Source organism: Limulus polyphemus, unplaced genomic scaffold, assembly GCF_000517525.1.
Source record: "Limulus polyphemus unplaced genomic scaffold, Limulus_polyphemus-2.1.2 Scaffold2495, whole genome shotgun sequence".
In the NCBI taxonomy this organism is placed as follows: domain Eukaryota; kingdom Metazoa; phylum Arthropoda; class Merostomata; order Xiphosura; family Limulidae; genus Limulus; species Limulus polyphemus.
In genome coordinates, this window is record NW_013668105.1 from 105184 (window position 1) to 114869 (window position 9686).

Below are 9686 nucleotides of genomic sequence, written 5' to 3' on the forward strand. Positions count from 1 at the left end.
GGACTTCTCCCATGAACAGTCCCAATGATGAACCCTCGAGTGTCTCGAACTCTTTTTTGGAATGCTTCACTGTGTCGCCCGACCCTGAAGACTCAGGGACCTTTGTAACCTCTCCAGTTCCGGTGGCATCTCAGGGTGTCGAATATTTTTCGTTTCTACCTGTATCCAAGTCTTCTCATATCCCCATTGCCGTACCTACTCTCCATTCCAAACAATTTCAAATGGTGTCCTGGCTGTCTCTCATGGACGACCAGCCACCTCTTAGGTAGATAATGTTCCACTCATCAATTTTCTTACACTAAACCTCTCATTGTTAGATGCAGTGGTGAAACAGCAGTGCTTAAAGTTCTTTGATCCTACTGGGCAGAATGGGTTTCTCCTGCTTGACCTTGAACATCCAGGGACTGTGTACCTTTGCTAAGCAGTGGTACATGGTTTCCCTTTTTGATCTATTTAAGGTCGATGCCATCTTCTTGCAGGAGACTCACTTTGCTTCCAGGAAGGATAATTTTTCTTTTGTCCACTATTTCCCTGTCCCTGCTTTCTGGTCCTTTGGTTCCACACACACTCATGGGGTGGAGATATTGCTCAGTCTCTCTTTCCTAGGCAATGTCCTTGCTTCCCACAGCGATGCTGCAGGTAGGGTTGTATATGTTGATGTCCTTACTCATGGACAGAAAATTCGATTTGTTAATATCTATGCACCTGTTCAAGGACAGAAGCATTGGATGTTGTTCTCCTCCTTGGCATGTTCTTGATTACACAGGTCGATCTCATCCTTGGTGGAGATTTGAACTGTGTGCTGGATCCTCACCTTGATAAACTTGCTGGTAACCCTGCTTCAGGGGATCAGGGTACTCCACTCATATGCTCTTTATTGTCCAATTTTGGTTTCCAGGATGTCTGGCATTACTTGTATGACTCTGCTCTTGTTGTCAGATGGCATGGTCAGGGTGTGTCTGGTCACCTTGACTACTTCTGTGTCACACAGGTTCCTTGGTGCAATACCTGGCCAAGGTAGCAGCTTACCAAGTTGGTAATGCTATATGATATGTCTCTGACCATTGAGCCTTTCTGTTTGCATTTCAGGATCTCTCTTTGGGGTCCTGGAGTGTGGAGACTCAATATCTCCCTTCTCGCTGATGTAGATATAGGGGAGCAGCTACTCTCCCTGGCCCAGGATGTCTGCTGCACAGTCACAGTCAGTGAGTCTTGGTGGGTGAGCCTGAAGGAGGTCTGTGCCTCCTTACTGCTGCAAATGGGCATGGACCAGGCACAAAAATAGGCTTCTCCTGCACTCCAAGCAGGAAGCCTTGCTTCAGGGCAACCCCATCAATCAATGGACTTGGTTAGATATTGAGAGGCTTCAGGGGACATAGATTTAGAATATAGTAAGCTCTTCTGGGCAGCAAGTATTACCAGTGAATCGGAGTCACTACATGCTAGAAACTCAGGTTGCATTCCTCTGTGCAAAGCCCAGGAGATGACTAAAAGTAGACACATCTCCCATTTGTTGAGGATGGATGTTCAACTGTCTTCTGACACGTCCAACATCCTCAACACGTGCTTTGCACATTACAGCACTTTGTTTTCGGCCACGCCTGTCGACCATAGTGTTTGGGATGATATCAGTCAGTAATTGCCAGCTCTGGATCAGTCACTGCATGGAGATTTGTCTCATCCAATATCCGTGAGTGAATGATGGGCAGCTATCCAGTCCTTACTTATGCTTAAGTGTACGTGGCCAGATGGCTTACCAGTTGAGTTTTACTGCCATGTGTGGCACATTATTGGACTTATCCTTTGTGTGGGTCTTTAATAATTGCTTGGCACATGGCTGTTTGCATACTGGTGTGCTAGATGGGTTGATTACTTTAATTTATAAGGATCCTGACTGTTCGACAGACATCTCTTCTTGGACACCATATCTCTCCTGGACATAGATTCAAAAATTGTGACAAAGGTTTTGTGTGCCCATTTGAGTGCAGCAATGCCTGGCCTTGTCCTCATCACTCAAATGTGTGCAGTTCAAGAACAGAGTATTCAACAAAACCTCATCTGTATACAGGACATTTTCATTATCTTATAGGTCGTGATGTCCCGGCAATTTTTGTTTCAATCAGTCAAAGCAAGGCTTTTGATCGAGTCCACCATGAATTTCTGTGGTATGTTTTGGAGAGATACAGCTTTCACTCTACCTTTGTGTGTTATTTGAAGGCTTTCTACACCTTTGCCTCCAGCAGGCTACTGGTGAATGGCTTCCTAACGGCTCCTTTTTTATATCTCAAGGTGTCTATCAGGGTGGCCCTTTGTCGCCTTCATTGTACACACTTGTGATTGAGTGCCTTCTTTCATGCTTCTTCCAAACGTCTTCTATCCGAGGTATTTCCCTACCAGGCGGGGTGTCAGTGAAATATGTCAGTTATAACAGACGATGTTAATCTTTTCCTGTCTGACCAAACTTCCCTTGATTCTGTGCTGGCTGTTGTTTCTCTGTATTCAAAAGAATATTTCAACAAAACTAGGGCTCATTGGTTAGGCAGGTGGGCTTCATCTGCGAATACCCCATTTGGTCTCACTTGGACTTCCTCCCCGATTAAGTGTTTTAGGATTCTTTTCTTCTAGGGTCCCAAGATCATCTGGGAGGATGTTGTTAGTCGTGTGAGGACCTTGGTGCATGATTACCATTATTGCCCTGCAAATGTCTATTACAGGGCAGATGTGATCCACACACATATCCTGCCCCTTCTGTGGTTCATTGGAGCTGTTGATATGATCAATCGCCAGGTTCTATTCCTTCTTGTGGAGTGGTAAGATTAAACTGGTATCCAGGCTATCTTTAACACTACCACTCTGCACGGGAGTACTTGGGATACCATTTGTGCAATCACAGTGTTTGTCCTTGCTGCTTGCTTTAACTGTGCGTGGCTTGTCCTGGATGGGACATCCTGTTGCCTGCTACTGCATTTCTTTCTTGGTACAGGCCTCAGGGAGTTTGACTCAACCATTAATCTTACTACGCCAAAGTGTTTTGAACCTCCTAAGTGGTACTCTAAGGTTATTGCGGCACTACGGCGTTATCGGGGTGCTTCTTCTTCCCTCAGTTTATCAACCGATTCACGCTCCTTCTACACATTGTTAGTTCCAAATCACTACGTAAGATTGAGCAACATCACCCTGCTCTACCATGGCATGTTATTTGGGGCCGAGTGACAATGCGCCATGTTGATCAGTATCTTTAAGCTTTCAACTGGCGTATCGTCCACAATGTTCTACCAGTGAGGGAAGGTCTGTTTAACATCAGTACCATTGAGTCATGTCCTATCTGCCACGCACGGATAGAATCTATCCTACACGTTCTAGTCCTGTGTCCCATATCGGCGCATGTTTGGGGATTTGTCGCACGACTCTTCCGTACCCCGCAGATCTCGGCCAGAACTATCCTTTACCATGTCCCTTTCTCGGTTCCCAGCCACTTGACCTTTCAATTTCATTATGTTCTCTTTAAACATGTAATCTGGCTCATGAAGAACCGCTATGTATACGAGTGGGTTCCTACGATTTTCGAGTGCATTTTATATAGGGTCAAGTTCAAGCTATTTCTCCGCCTCGAAGTGATTCCAAGCTTTGCGAACCGGCGACTTTTTCCATCGCTGGCGTCCTGATGTTTCCCTTGTTTTCACAGTTGGAAATGAGCAGGTTCGCTTCATCATTTGATTCTTCCACCTTTATTAAGTAATTTCATATTACAACCGAATTGTGAATATTTATTTCGTACATTGTAAATACCGTGGTCTTTGCGCATTTTGTTATTTTTGTAATTCTTATGTCATATTCATTTTTGCCATTTTTTTTTTACTTTTGAATAATCAGTTATTAAATATCAGTACATAACTAATGTGTCTGTGAATAGTTAGTTATACATGTAGCTGAAATTTTATCATATAATCGGTTATAGAATTTCAATACACAACTATTGTGTCTATGGATAATTAGTTAGGGCATATCAATACACTGGATGTCAATAACTAGCCCCCCCGCCCCCCAGTGGCCTAGCGGTATGTCTACGGACTTACAACGCTAAAAACCAGGTTTCGATACTCGTGGTGGACAGAGCACAGATAACCCATTGTGGAGCTTTGTGCTTAGCTTCAAAACAAACAAGTCAATAAGTAGTGAGCAACTTGAAAATTAATAAAGTGTAAAACAATGAGTAATTTCTTAGAATATAAGTAACTAGTATGCATTATATAGTCACTTACAAAATCAATAAACAAAAAGTTCCTCTAATATTTTTTCGATAGTGTTTCGGTAAGTAGAGATGTGAAGAGTCAGTAAATATCATGCCAGTCAATAGCCATAGATAAGATAACGAATAGTAATGCAGTAGTGAGCCATTATGAAAATGAGCAAAAAGTATGTGGGTAACCACAAACCTGTAAAATCACTATATACTGTTACAGTAGTAAATATTTAGGAATAAAATCACGAATAGTACTACAATAGTTAGCCATCGTTAAAATCAGCGGAAAGCATGTAAGAAAATTGAATGCTAAACAAATCTAAAACTGCATGACTAAATGACCCTCTGCAACATAACTATTGAAGTTGTCTGAATATACTCATAAAAATATCGATTTAAAGTAACCTGAAGTTAATTACTTAATGAGCGTTGATGTATTTGTATAAAGCTACTCAATAAAATATTTGCTTTCTATTGACCCCGAATTTTAGCGTTGAAAGTCTGTGAACTTATCGTTGACCCACAGGAGGGCATATATAAGGATCCTCTATAACGTGCGTTAATGATTATTTAGATTATCGTTAATAACTAAAGGTGAGTAGTAAGAATTGGGTCAAACATCGATCACCTAAGATATCAGAAATCGAGACTGTCGTAAAAATCTTTAGATGGGGATTCAACAACTTGTTACTTGAGCTGCAAGTAACTATTTTCTTGATATATTTAAAAATAGTCTTCCAGAACTTCTATGTGAATGATAGTTTACTACGTTGAGGAAAATGTTAGCTAAATACGAATATTAGAAATCAATTCAAGAAACTATATAGAGTAAACTAGGAAATCAACAATTACACATCTAATACTTAACAGAAAATTATGTATAGTAACAAGTTGATACAATTAAAACTAATAAAAAGTTTTTGCTTTTTTATAGAAGTGTAAAACTGATATCAGACAGGTATCAAACCTATGACTGCGTATCGAGCATTTTGCCCTTAAAGAATTTCTACGTTTGAACCACTTAAAATCGGTATCTCGAGCTAAAAGAAAAAAAAAAAGGTCCTGACCTGTACGAGCCAATTGGTATTAAAATAAAGTGATAAACGGAAGTGTTAAAGTTCGAGACTTGGCAGCTTAGTTCATTAAAGCATATAGCCGGTAAGAGAATTGCGGGTTTCAACCTAACCCAAACAAATTCTAATCTCATAGATTGGTAAGACGCATTTAAAAATTATATATATTATGAAAAAGCTGGGAATGGTTAAATTGCTCGTGAAGTTTTCTACAGTTTATTTATGCACTGTATATCAATACTGGTCATTCTTGTTTGTTTTGCTCGACTTGCAATCTGCGGGTCGCGGGTTCGAATCCCCGTCACACCAAACATGCTCGCCCTTTCAGCCGTGGGGGCGTTATAATGTGACGGTCAATCCCACTATTCGTTGTTAAAAGAGTAGCCCAAGAGTTGACGGTTGGTGGTAATGACTAGCTGCCTTCCCTCTAGTCTTACACTGCTAAATTAGGGACGGCTAGCGCAGATAGCTCTCGTGTAGCTTTGCGCGAAATTCAAAACAAACAAACGCCCTGGTCATTCTTAATCGCACGTATGCTTATTTTTAGTTTAGAGAGATGACTGACTGTCTGGATCATGTGACCTATGTCAAGTCATGTGTCACAGGCGTTTAGTGGTATCACTTTTTATACAGTTATCTATTCTAAAACCCGGCTTATAGTTGAAAAATACCGTAACTATCCAGATATGTTTTGATTTATATTCAACTAAGAAGTGCCCTCTACAAATTGGCAATTCTTTATATTCTACGGACCCGAGTCGTTAGCGTGTCTAACTGTGGATCTGAAGTTCCGTGGTTCGTACCCCGTTATCGCAAAAAATATAAAATAAAGAATCTCGCTCCTCCCTTTGGAGCAGTGAGTGTTTTATAAGAGTATTGATCAGATCTCACTAATCGGTCTGACAAGAACATACCAACAGCTGGTAGTGGGTGGTGTTTTACTAGTTACCTTCCATCTAGTCTATCACTTCAAAATTAGGAATAGCTAGCGCAGATAGCCCACGTGTAGTTTTACGCAAAACTCAAAAAGTACATTTTCGAAGGAAAGGTACCATAGTTTCCTAATTTGGAAAATATTGTTTTCCTTCATCACTAGGGCATTATCAGGAGTTAGTTGTTATTTTATTGTTTACTTTCCTATCCCCTCGTGTCTTCTTTGTTTCCTTGGTGTGTACTTCTAATCTTGTTGAACGCTGACTCCATTACCTAAGAAACTTCTATTTGGCTCACATAACAAACTTAGCTATACCGGTATTTTCATAATGTCGCATTTGGGCATATCGCACATTTTGCTCAACGACTTCAGCAAAGTTAACCTTTTCATTCTCTTTCTATTTAGTATTATATTATTAACTAGTTTTATTATATTATATTATCTACTAACTATGAAATCATCTACTTAATGAGCTTCATGCATAGAAATCTCAAACTATAAAAGTCATGTCTATATTGTAAAAAATGACTTTTATACCAGTATTTGCAAATTTTCCAAATACTAATGCGTATGCCCCCCCCCCAGTAGCACAGCGGTATGTCTGCGGACTTACAACGCTAGAATCCGGGTTTCGATACCAGGGGTGGGCAGAGCACATATAGCCAATTGTGTAGCTTTGTGCTTAATTACAAACAAACAAACTAATGCTTATCTAGAAATGTGAACATTTTGGTGTCGATATCCTTATTTATAAATAGCTATTTAACTGAAATTTGGGATATCTAGAGTTTCAACTGACACAAGTAGTGAGATTTGCATGTGCATTCGAAATAGAATATTCGGCTTCCTCTTATAACAGTTATTGTTGATACTCATACTGGTTGTTCATGCCGAGTTGATACTTGGCTTGTTATGGTAATAGTTTTAACTTAGTGTTTTATTGTGACAAATATAGTTTAAATGTTATTTGTATAAACAGTAAAAACTGTTTTGTTTGTTTTTGTAAGAGCTGCATCTCCATTTGAAACCCGGGGCTTTTTTTTCTTTTGAAATTCGAAAATGTAGTTTAAATGAAAGTGGTAGTATTATTACATATAGAGAAAAAAAACATATAAGAAATAAGAGATAATATAATAAAGCTAGAGACGACTAACGCAGATAGCTCTCGTATAGCTTTGCGCGAAATTCACCAAACAAAACAATATCAAAATATTTAAAATTATTAACTATTTCGCATGTTTATGAAACGATATGTGAACTACAATTTTGTCTTAGCTTATAATTTACATTTCAAAATTGCTCAAGCTTTTAGATCTGTACTGGTTATATCGTAAGTTATGTCATTTTTCTTCTGAAACTGTCAAGTTTGTCTTCTTGAAAGGAAGTGCTTTATCATAGTAACAAAACGTTACTTCCTGGTGTTGAACACAGCTTCTGTACGCAGGTGGGTGTGTCTTCAGTTCTTAGCATAGATAACATGTCTTCCACGTTAACACTAACTGCTTACGAAACTGGAACAAACATTAATTTAGTAATGCATGTATTTTCACAATTTTATTAATTTTCAAAGCTGAAGAATTATTAGATTCGTATTGAATAGTTTAAAACACTTGTGAATGTATTTAATATATATATATATATAGGAAAGAGAACAAAAAGAATTGTGAAGGTTGTCGAAGCTTCTGATTCGGATTTAGATACTCATGGTAGGCAGAGCGTAGTTAGCCCATTTTGTAGCTTTGTGGCACAGCGGTATGTCTACGGACTTACAACGCTAGAAACAGGGTTTCGATACCAATGGTGGGCAGAGCACATATAGCCCATTGTGTAGCTTTGTGCTCAACTACAAACAAACAAACAAGTTCATCAAAATTAAACATTGGGAACCCTCTATTCTTGCGGTACTGTTCAGAATAAATCTGCCAAAATATTAAGTTAAATGCACGATGGGGGGTCGTTGTAACTGTGACATTTAATCCTACTTTTCAGTAAATAATAGTCGCATAATAGACGGCTGGTGGTGCTGAGTAGTTGCCCTCTCTTTGGCTAGCAGTTCTAGTTATGCCTGAATTTGAGGTGTCTGTGACACGGCCATTTAGTTCATGTATCGTATAACGTACCGATCAGGTTGACAATACTAAATACCTTTCTAACATATGTGTTTTATTTTAAATACTTAGCTGAATGTGCATTGTGTGTTAAGTAGCTCGAGCCCTGGACTTTTCGATTTGCAATTCAGCACTCTTACCAAAAGGTCACGCCCGACCTTGTTTGAAGAGAAAATTCTAGGAGGTTATGTTTTTTTAATGTTTTAAATATAAACCAAGATGATATTTAAAAATGAACTCTTGAGATTAGATTTAAACCCCTTATCGGAATATTTTGAAGGGATACATATATTTTATAAATCATACTTTTTTTAACATTATTGTCTTAGTTAACTGAAATTAATTATTTCTTTTTCATTGGCAGAATGCCTTTAAATATAAAGCTTCCTCCCTTCAAGTTAGCCATAAAATGAGTTTCTATAACTAAACTAACTATCCAGTGGCACAGCGGTATGTCTGTGGAATTGTACTACTTGAAACCAGGTTTCGATACTCCTGGTGGGTAGGGTACAGATAGACCTTCTTGTAACTTTGAGTTTAACTACAAACAAACCAGGCCCGGCATGGCCAGGTGGTTAAGGCACTCGACTCGCAATCTGAGGGTCGCGGGTTCGAATCCTTGTCACACCAAACATGCTCGCCCTTTCAGCCGTGGGGGCGTTATAATGTGACGATCAATCCCACTATTCGTTGGAAAAAGAGTATCCCAAGAGATGGCGGTGGTTGGTGATGACTAGCTAGTCTACACTCTACAACTCTGGTCTTACACTGCTAAATTAAGGACAGCTAGCGCAGATAGCCCTCGTGTAGCTTTGCGCGAAATTAAAAAATAAACAAACTAATTAAACGAAAGATGTTCTCGAAAATACAATTCATTTTTCCCGATTTGTTTTAAATTAAGAATTTATTTTCCTAAATATTTCTATTTGTAAATAAATCACTTGGTGTTTTCATTGTACGATTATTTTGTTTAAGAAAAGTAATCATTTGGACTTATAATTAAATAACTTCAAGGTTTGCCTATTGCTTGGAATGGCGTATTTATTTATTTAAACATATTTTTTTCCAAGATTGATAAAGATGAATGTCACAACTAGTTAAAATTATATAAACTTAACATACCTGAAATGGTTTGTCGTAATAATTACACTAGTAACATAACTGTATTAACAGTCAACAACAGGTAGAAAAGCACTTTTCATCCGTGCTGTAATTTGATATATATACTAACAATAATATAGTATGGTAACTAAGCAACCACACTCAGATAAGACCGTCATTATCAGAACACGCGTTGCACGCGCGAAATATTCACCAGAACACCTCTC

The 9686-nt window shown here is 38.8% G+C and overlaps 1 protein-coding gene across 2 annotated transcripts in view; it reads right to left on the minus strand.

Annotated features, from left to right (window-relative positions):
- Positions 1–9686, minus strand: part of LOC106467121 (synaptotagmin-5-like) — a 32818-nt gene extending 23132 nt beyond the window's left edge. For both annotated transcript variants that reach the window (XM_013927439.2, XM_022395249.1), the window contains exon 1: positions 9481–9686. The gene's annotated coding sequence lies outside the window, so the exon portion shown is untranslated. The remainder of the gene's footprint in view (positions 1–9480) is intronic.